Genomic DNA, 9,945 nt, shown 5'->3' with positions numbered 1-9,945 from the left:
ATAACGTGCCGAGCAAATGTTTTGTCTCCATAGTAACATGCTTCGGTAGTCCTCGGTAGTCTTCGGGAGATTCCGTACAGTGACTTCCTGTTGATCTCCGACTGAGTTCGGAAGATTCGTCGATATATCCCCCAACTGGGTCATCGCAGGAAAAGCAACTCCAAATGTAAGTTTTGAGGTAAGCTTTGGTGTTGTCAAACCATTGTAGACATGGGGAAGAGTGACTACCAGGGTTAAATTTTGTTGGTTATTTACCTTTCCTCTGAAATCTGAGTTTCAGCAAGACAGACTCGGGAGCTAAATACGGTTAGGATTCCAGGCTAAAGACAGACGGTGCATAAGGCGGGACCCATCTCCGTTTCGCCAGCCCCGGCCCGACTTTGTGCAGACGTAGCTGAAATGCAAAAGCAAAATATAAAAATGCAAATATTTGACAGAAATGCAGCCAGTCTCTCAGTCTCTCAGGCTTTGGCTATGCTATAATTGGTTGAACTCACCTATTTAAATTTGTGATGGGCAGTCAAGATCGGTCCGGACTCGAACCAACATTGAATTGCGATCAGTTTACACCGGCCACCTGCAGTGGACGTTCATGATATTATTATTCAGTTATGTTTCTTGATTACTATCGTCACGTGCTGCTCGTACCTGTGAAAACTACTATTTGTTATGTATCGCCCATACTATAGGTATGGGCGATATCGATACATATTGTCTTTGGTCATGTTTCTTTCTTCTTCTCCTCCTGTCAAATATTCAAAGCGATGCATCTCGGTCGTCCCCGAAATGGGCTGCACTTTGGTATACAGGTAGAGTTAGCACATACCCCCGGTTTTTTTTCTTTTTTTTTAATAAATGCCTTTAAAATGATTTTATTGATTTTTTTTAGCCATTTTAGCCCCAAACCGTACATTTGTGCCTCCTTTGCACTGGTATTACATTCAAATGACCTGAAATTTGCTATGGGGGTACATTGAACAAATATTTAAAAAATCCCATTCGCACTTTCGATTTTAGAGGGTATTTTGGGGGAGAACATCGGCCATTTTCCTCATATGGGGTCACTGACCTTTAGGTCACGTCTTTATTCATCTGGCCAGGTGGACTAATTCGGTCAGCCAATGAAGATCGCGTTGTAACATACACACGGTTTATCAAGCTCAATCTGATTGGTTAAAATAGTCAATTTGATTAGGGGCACTACTAGTACTCTGACAGGCACAACTTCACTACTCCCTGGCTCCCATCCTTGTGTTTATATTGTTGTGTCCTACTCAAGTTATGTGCAATTGAGAAGGTTCAACATGGGCTGGGCGATCATGTTGCATTTACTCCTGCAAATGTTGCCTTTCTAGTTTTGTTATTATTTTGACAACTCCACTACAGAGGTGGGGCCTAACCCCGAACTGCAGGTAGGCTGGCCACTGCATCAATACTCACCGTCATTTGATACCGTTCATTCCATACTCCGTACCAGCCGTCTTAGATATTTGAAGTGTTATGAAACGTGACAATGTTTGGCAGAAGCCATAGCCTATATATGAAAAAAATAGAGCTAGCGTAATATATTTGAATAGTGTCTAAGAAGGCTCAGTAACTTATATCGTGGTTTTTTGATCAACATCTCATACGTAATCGCATTCCGTCAAGCCGATTAACATAAGCCTTCATCATCTAATCTGAATGATCCTAGGTGATTAGTCCGCAGTCATTTCCTCTCTGACATACTAATCCTTCAAATACCTGTTGTATGACTAAGAAGGCCGTGGTAATTTTTTTTTACATTTTTGTTGTGTTCCTCTAGGTTGCAACGCCAAATGCCATCCTTTCATATAAAGCCTTTGTCCGGAAACAAGTGATGAAACGCTGACCATGCAGGCATCGAATGTACCTCAGCTCATTATCAAGGAAGTTGAGAGGAATAACAGGAACAGGCGGACTTTCGTTCAAGTCTCGCGAGACACGTGTGGCGAGAACTTCTCTCCAGGCGAAGATAACCGCGTCTTCTTTGGATTCCAGCACCCGCATCCGCACGGGCAACCACACGCCAAACAGCCGATTGCGGTAGCTAGCGTGTTGCCGGCCTTACCAGAAGATTCTCAACCAAGCTCCAGTTCTCGTTCAAGACATTACCATATGCTTACTTTTCTCTTTGTGAAGAGGGACTATCAGCAGATGGGTTATGGACGTCATATGACGGAACATGTTGAAAGAGTGATGACCTCATCCCTTCCTCGGCCAGTCCGAGTTCAGAGTGCGGCGAAGGCGGTGCCCTTCTTTGAGAAGCTCGGCTACACCGCTATAGGGGAGCCTATTGAGTGTGTGTGTGCGGGCACCTTTTTGTTCCGCACGTTACAGAACATGGAGAAACATGTAACAATGCAGTACTAGTATACGATGTCCCTGTTACACACTGAAGCATGACGAAACTTTGTCAAAGTCTAATTAACTTTCAGGAAGGCGATTTTATAGAAATGTTACCGAAAAAAAGGAAACTTGACCCTGGTAGTCTCTGCAACATGTTATGTATGTCGGGTTGACTTAATTTCAGACCACGTCATGTAACGTACATAGGTCATATTTGCATGTTGATTCGATTATATATGGATAACATCCGCGCGCGCATTAATTTATGTCCGTTTAAAAAGGTTTTTGACCATGCTGTGGGTCGTAAAAAGCACCTGCAAAATAAGAAAGTATAAGCCAATTAAAATTGCAAAAACAAATAATTCGGATATTAATGCCATAGAATCCCTTACCCTACATTTAAAGAACAAAAATGAAAAATCTATTATTCGGTATACTGTGTGTTTAGTCCTTTGTTCAACCTTCCTGACCACTTTATTTTATAATAATGGGGACATTTTTCAGCCGCCATGCCGAGCTTTCTATGCAGTTTTCTTTTTCCTTCCGCGAGAAAGTAGTCCGTCCATCACTCCGGTCGCCTTAAAAGAAAGCTTTTTGCTGTGAGTATATAACTGTGTACCTTCTTGATTTGAAGTTGTTTACAATATTTCAGCTTTATTTTCTACTCCTATATATTTCTGAACCGATGGTTTATCACTTTCTTGTCAACAATGCGACCCGAAATTTGGTGATTTTCGTGTATTTTCCCCTATTATATTTATCCAGTTGTAGATTTCAAACCAACAGGAAATGTAGTGCGTGAAAAAGAGCAAACTTTCTAGTTTCTGGTGGTATACGACTTGAAATAGATTTCGAGGGCGTAATGCAGATCCCCCGAAATCGCACAAGGCCATGTCATGATTTTGATTCCAGAATAGAATCGAACGCGCCCGGTACGACCTTTTTTGTAATTATCTACTATGGACAGATACTCGTTCCACAAATATTAGATTTATGACGGGAATTATGTTTAAGGTGGTTCCTCCATTTATGAATTCCTAGGTTCAAGTCAATATACCAACCCAACTGAGGTGACATGAATCTAACTTGAACATTGCTGATTACCTACCATACCGAACGGCGCGGCGTTTTGAGACAGTTGTATGTTCCATGACCCCCGGGCGTCGGGACTACAAATGTACTTACAACAAAGAGTGTTGCTTGAGCTTACAACTATGTATATTCAACATTTCATAGCATCGCATCTATGATTTCCATCTTTTCTATTTTACATCATCATTATGTTCCCCCAGATGACCCCGCGAGGGGTAAATTGTGTGTGTGTTGGGGGGGGGGGGGTCCCCGGCTAAGGCGGGCAGGCCTCCAGCCTGGCACGGTACGACTCAACGATGGGAGCCTTCACTACCGTGCCAGGCAGGGCATTCCACGGGGGGGGGGGGATATTTAACACTAGTCAGGTCAAATCCGGAGGTTCAGTTTCCAGATATCAAGGCGGCCATCTTGGAATTCGAATTTTCCAACTTTTTTTCTACTGAGTTTACAGTTAAGTTTCATATATCATTTGAAAGAGCATGATGTCCCGCACATTATGGTGCCTTTAATTTGGTCCTAACATGGAAAGCTACGAAGATATTTCTTTTAGAAAGTTGCCCAACCCATACCATCATTAGTTGGACCTGGCGACACAATACCACCCCAGACCTGGTTAGACTTGGCCCATACTGGCCTGATAGTGGACAGACAATGATCCACCCTAATGAATACCATGCAAATGAGTAGAAAATTGGTCCTTCCATTCAGTTGAATACACTTGCATAATCACCAGATTTCCAGTACAATGGGCGGGCTTGAGTTCAATGGGCTTGGTGATTAGAGGTGTCATTGCCCACTGTGACAGGAACAATTAGCCCACAATTGTTTGTAAAAACCCAGGTGAACTCAATACTGCTGGATATGTACTGACCTAGGAGTACATCGTTCACATGCATTTTCAATCAATCATATCTAAAGTTGTGAACATCGCTGACTTATAATTTTTACATGACTACATTCATGATGAAGAGAGCTTTCAGCTTATACCACACTTATAGGCACAAATCTGATATTGCTGAAGATTCCAAATTGCTTCTGGATTTCCCAATTTGAACTGACCAGTGTTATTTGTTCTAACGTTCATTGTTTGATATTTGAGAGTATGGTTCCCCCGGGTGCGCCCCTGAGCTGGTTTCAGTGCTGTCAGTGCTTATATTGATATGGTTGTTGACTAGTTTAAAGAAAAAGGTGAGGCGGGCGATCCTCCTTTCAGAGAGAACGGTCCACTGCAGGTCATTGAGCATTTGTGTCACGCTGCTAGTCCGCCGGTAGTCATTCAGGGTCACTCGGGCGGCCCTGAGTTATACGGCCTCCACCGCCTGCATCCCTTTGGTGGTGTGCGGGTCCCAGACGATGGCACTTTATTCCAAGTGGGGCCGCACCAGCGCCTTGTAACAAGTAGCCTTGACCCTAGATCGGCAGCGGGTCAAATTGCGCCGAATGACCCCTAGGACCCTACCGTCTTAGCTAGTGGCGTCGTTGATATCGGTGTCCTACCGCAGATCGCCCGACAGTTGTACGCCAAGATAGGGGTGGGACTTGACACCGGTAAGGGCTTCTCCACAGAGGGAGTACTGGGTTAGAATAGAGTATTTTAATCGATTTTTTACCCCTTTGATGGTATGACCTGAAATCAGTTGATTTTAAAACAAATCCCCCTCGAGTTTTTAGAATATGATCGTTTCTAAAACAAAAAGAAATGTACTGCGTAGAAAAATCCAAGTCTGTACTTTTAGGTGGCATATTGTTTATTATCAATTTCGAGTGTGAAATGGGCTTTCTGCTAACGTAAGATGACCAATTAACGTCCGATTTATTCAAAACGTATTTATCTTAAAACCGCGCGGACAGAGCCAAATGTTAAACCCATGGGCAGAAAACCTCGAATCACCATGGACAGTCTGAATATCAAAGAAAGGTTTAACGTCAGCCACTTTTAAAATATACTAGCTATCGTGTAAGTTAGAAAACATGATGAACTACGCGGTGTCGAATTACATATGAAATACGCCATGCATGACGCTTCCGTGCAACTTGTTGTTACTGGTTCAGTTTATTCTGTTATGTCGCGAGAGACATGGCTAAGGATCATACTTATGACGTTCTTTATTGCTCATGAGAACAGGCTTCGGCATAATACACCGCGACATGTGGACATTACCCAAACTGGACGTAAACTGGTCCTGCACGTAAATAGGTCATATTACGTTAAATCGTGCGAGGCCACTTTGTCAGAGGCGTCGTTTTGGTTCCTAAAAAGAACGCGTCAGCCCCGCCGCCCATGCCCGTTCTACATAGCGCACGCCAGACCCACACCGTTAAGTTAATGTACTAGTTACCTTAAGACTAATCTAGCCTTTGCGAATTCAGTCCGTCTTCACGCATTTGGTTTCTGTAGGCTTCCTTTGACAATACTGGAGAGGCATTTCGGTACCGCAGCTTGTGTCAAAAGTCGACTGCACTCGAATAAGCTACACCAACGCCTTGCATGCAACATTTTGGCGTAAAACAGTCGAGAAGGTGACCTCAATAGACATGGAATTACAAACCCTTTCAGATTTCAAACCAACAAGATTTTCGGAAGAGTTATACTAGAAGATTTAACAATTCTGACTCACTGGTCATTGAAGATAGAATCGAGGGCGTAAGGCAAATCCCCCGAAATTGTAGCTCAGTACGGCACTGCCATTTTGATAATTTCACTATATAACGGATATGAGCACGAACAACCTAACTAGAATTCTTGTGAAACCCCTAAAAACGGATGAAATTGAGACCACATGGTATTCCCGTCAGGTACACATGACAACATTCATAAAAAGGCCACCAAACAGGCTTCATGTAGCTGTCAAAGTCGAATCAAATTTCATCCCGCAGTTTTTCCAATTTCTTTTTTATTCGCACGCTCGTATAATTTTTTTTATTCCCAGAGGATATCATCCACATACTAGTGATCGAAGCATCATGGCCTTATTTGAAAAGTATAGCTAAATGTACTTATAAATTATTCATTCCAAGTCCGTAGGAATGCAATATCGACTTAGACGAATGGCAGATGAAATTGCTTATCTTAGCTTCACAACTGTCAATGTGTATCATTGGTCTATTGATATACATAGAGAAACGGAGTCTAAAACATACAACGATGCAAGTTCTTTATTTCGTAGTCATCGGTGATATCGTGCTACACTCAATGAGATGGTGTATATTAATAGAATTAATCAGTGAACCTTGCAGCTACAAGAGTTTCTAAACTACCAATGTCTATCAAAAATTTAAGATCCCCTATGCAACGCCATCGATATCATGAGCAGTTCATTTCCATGGAGTAGACACGCCTCCTAGCGACATATACACAAACTGCTCCAAAGAAATTGAAAAGTGTTAAGTAGTGAGTCCTGTTAGTATTATAAGAAATTTTTAAACACGCATTTGACGCCAAAACCCACATTTTCTGTGGTGACCTTCTCCTTACCGATTTGATGGATTCCTAACCACAATACTTTAGGCAGAAAACACAATTTAAGTCGAACCTCAGCTTCTTTCTTGTTCAAATTCATGTAAAGGTAGCATTGACCTTGCGAAAGTCTGTTACCTTGTGATCTGATAGACCTCCTCGTTAATGAATCCCTCTTAATATAATGAGTGACCTAGATAGTCCAGGTTCTCACAAGTCGGCAGTAGACACAATGCGGTTTGACCACTTTCATTACCATCCGTTGTTTTGGTGTTGACGATAACTTCTTTGTATTCCGCTTATCTTCGTGATAGCCGTAAACGCTTGCGTTCTGTGAGGTGATTTACCAACACGCTCCGCCTGAATATGACAGAAAACAGCTCTTCTCAACAGCAAGCAAAGATGGTTGTCTACTGTAAAGCCGGGACTCCATATCTTGTGTTCTTCGCGACCAACGATGGTTTGTGAAAAGAGCACGGGTCGTGGCAATTCTCGTGTATTTTCTCACTCAACTGCCTGAAATATTTGACTTCCCCCCAAAAACGTTACCACTTGAGTTTATCCTTCTCCAAAATGATTAGTTGAAGCGTTCATAAAGAGCGTAGTACAAGTAGTCCATTCTTTGTGCGTGATTCGAAGCTCAGGGGAGAGACGGAATTCTTTGCTGCTTCGGTTTTTTTACATTGACACTCTTGATGTGGAGAATGTCTTCTATAGTCCAACAAATCAAACGTCTGAACAGGACTAGTGATTCTTCAAAGTACTCTGTGAGCATAACCAGGTCGAACTCTTGAGCAATCTTCCGCACGAAATTTTGGGCGACTTTATCTCTCCTCTCGGGGTTAGATCCCAAGCTCACCTCTTCGTTGTATCTCGCAGGAAATCCAAGGTCGACAGAGATGGAATTTCTGGCCCGACAAAACGGGAAATGTTTGTCGTATTTACATAGGAGATCGTATTTTACCGGATCGGCCAAAAATTTTGCAATGGGATTCTTGATCTTTTTTGACATCTTGAACTTTTTGCGGTAATTGTAGAAATCCCAGGCCGACTTGAGGTGACTTAAAGGTTTTCTGACTATGGTGACGTAGACTGTGTCCTTCGGTAGTATTTGACGAAAACGTGCCCTGGTAAATACAATATGGCACATCAACATGCCGAATGTCTGGTTGGGAGGAGAGGCATGTAATAAGGTGGATGAATTCTATACGGATACATTCTGTTCGGAACAAAAGGTCGTGGAATTATGATATTAATGTAATTGGTGTATCCATAGCGACTAACTACAAAATGTAATCAATCAGACCCGCCCTACCTCATCATGACATCCATACAGGGTTTCGAGAACAGCAACTACTAACATAACTAGAGTTCCACTACCTCATACCTTCGCCGAAAAATATCAAAATTACCAACTGATCCAAGTATCATATTCCCGCCATTCGCCAATATGGCGTTATATAGCATTTTCTCATCAATCATTCAATGTAGGTCTTCATTTGCCGAAATGATATTCATGGATATTCCCCTCTTTTCCAGTAACATATGCCACATGCTTGAATGTCGATGACGGTTAGACATCCAGGTATCAAATACGATATAAAACAGTTACTCAAGCAACTAGATAGAATTTGAAAACACAGTATATTCATACACAATCAGATATACACAATAGCTCTTGTTTTGTATAATTAGCATCTCACTATGTCAATCATCAAATTTACTTACGCTATCTTGAAATACCAAACATAGATTTTAAAAAAAATAGCATCATTGAGGTTCTCACAGGATGTCATCCTTATAATCAAAGCAACATGGCCTTATTATATTACATAATGTTCTCATCAATTATTGAAACTAGGACATTTGCATAATCGATCTTTATTGATATTCCTCTCTTTCTCAGTGATAGATGCCACATGTTTGAAAGCATTCATGCAACGCAATGGATTTTACAAATTTCATCAATGATGCAAATTAGCTCCTGTTGGGCATAATTAGCATCTTACTATGTCAACCATTAGATTCCCTTTTAGAATAAGCTATCTTCATACCAATCGTGACGGATAAAACCAGAGTCTTGTTTTTCTATCGCCTTACTAGTCATGCGACCTTTTGACCTAAATCGCGAGACACTATTTGTGAGTGTGAACCATACATGCGCATATAATGGAGCAGTGCCAGACGTTTTCCTCGATGATTATATAAAGTTGGTCATTATTTGCATAATATACATCTCATTATGTTAATCATCATCTATGGTACCTATATACTAAAACAATAAAATTCCATCAATCCCTGCTTGAGTTATCCTCAAAAGTTACAAACAAAAAGGCCCACTGCCGTTCTAAGCAAGCCACTAGGGGGTCTAAACTTACTTCACTTACTCCCCAAGAGCTATACACCACTAAAAATAATGACCATAGCACTTGCATTAAATTTGACTACAAGCTTTCAGGGAATGAATAAACTTTCCTCATTCCTCATTTATCAATATAAACCCCCCACTACTTCTGATAAGATCAAGCAACAAATCTTATGGATGAATGCAAATATTCTTGTTGAAGGAAAACCTATATTGTATGCTGCCTTTCTAAATAGACATGTGATTTTTTTAAATGATATTTTAAACAATGATGGTAGAATAATGTCATATGATGAGTTTTGTTACAAATATGGTCAAGTATGTAATAACTTTACCTACATGCAATTGGTCACTGCAATACCAAAAAGCTGGAAATTCAAACTAGTAGGATACCTCTGTCACTATGTATGTAGACCAGAACAACATAATAGTAAATGGTTGACTAGAATTAAGATCAATAGGGATATGTATGAGTTTTTTCTCTTATCTGAAAAACTAATTGTTTGTCCACACAATGTACAAATGGCATGGCTGCACCTCTTTGATTCCACTATACCCTGGAAAATAGTGTATACTTCTTTGATATATAGTACTATAGACCCTGTGACTAGATATTTCCAATATAGACTTCTCCATACATTTTTGCCCACTAATCGATTATCAT

The 9,945-nt window shown here is 41.0% G+C and overlaps 1 long non-coding RNA gene across 1 annotated transcript; it reads left to right on the top strand.

Annotated features, from left to right (window-relative positions):
* The first annotated feature begins 35 nt into the window (after positions 1-35).
* On the top strand, positions 36-3,098 carry LOC136427440 (uncharacterized). The gene is made up of 2 exons (XR_010754428.1): positions 36-166; positions 1,805-3,098. It is a non-coding gene; the product is annotated as an uncharacterized lncRNA (long non-coding RNA).
* The last annotated feature ends 6,847 nt before the right edge of the window (positions 3,099-9,945 follow it).

Source organism: Branchiostoma lanceolatum, chromosome 2 (genome assembly GCF_035083965.1).
Source record: "Branchiostoma lanceolatum isolate klBraLanc5 chromosome 2, klBraLanc5.hap2, whole genome shotgun sequence".
NCBI classification, from domain to species: Eukaryota; Metazoa; Chordata; class Leptocardii; order Amphioxiformes; family Branchiostomatidae; genus Branchiostoma; species Branchiostoma lanceolatum.
Note: the sequence above shows the minus strand (reverse complement) of the source record. Positions and strands in the feature narration are given on the sequence as shown.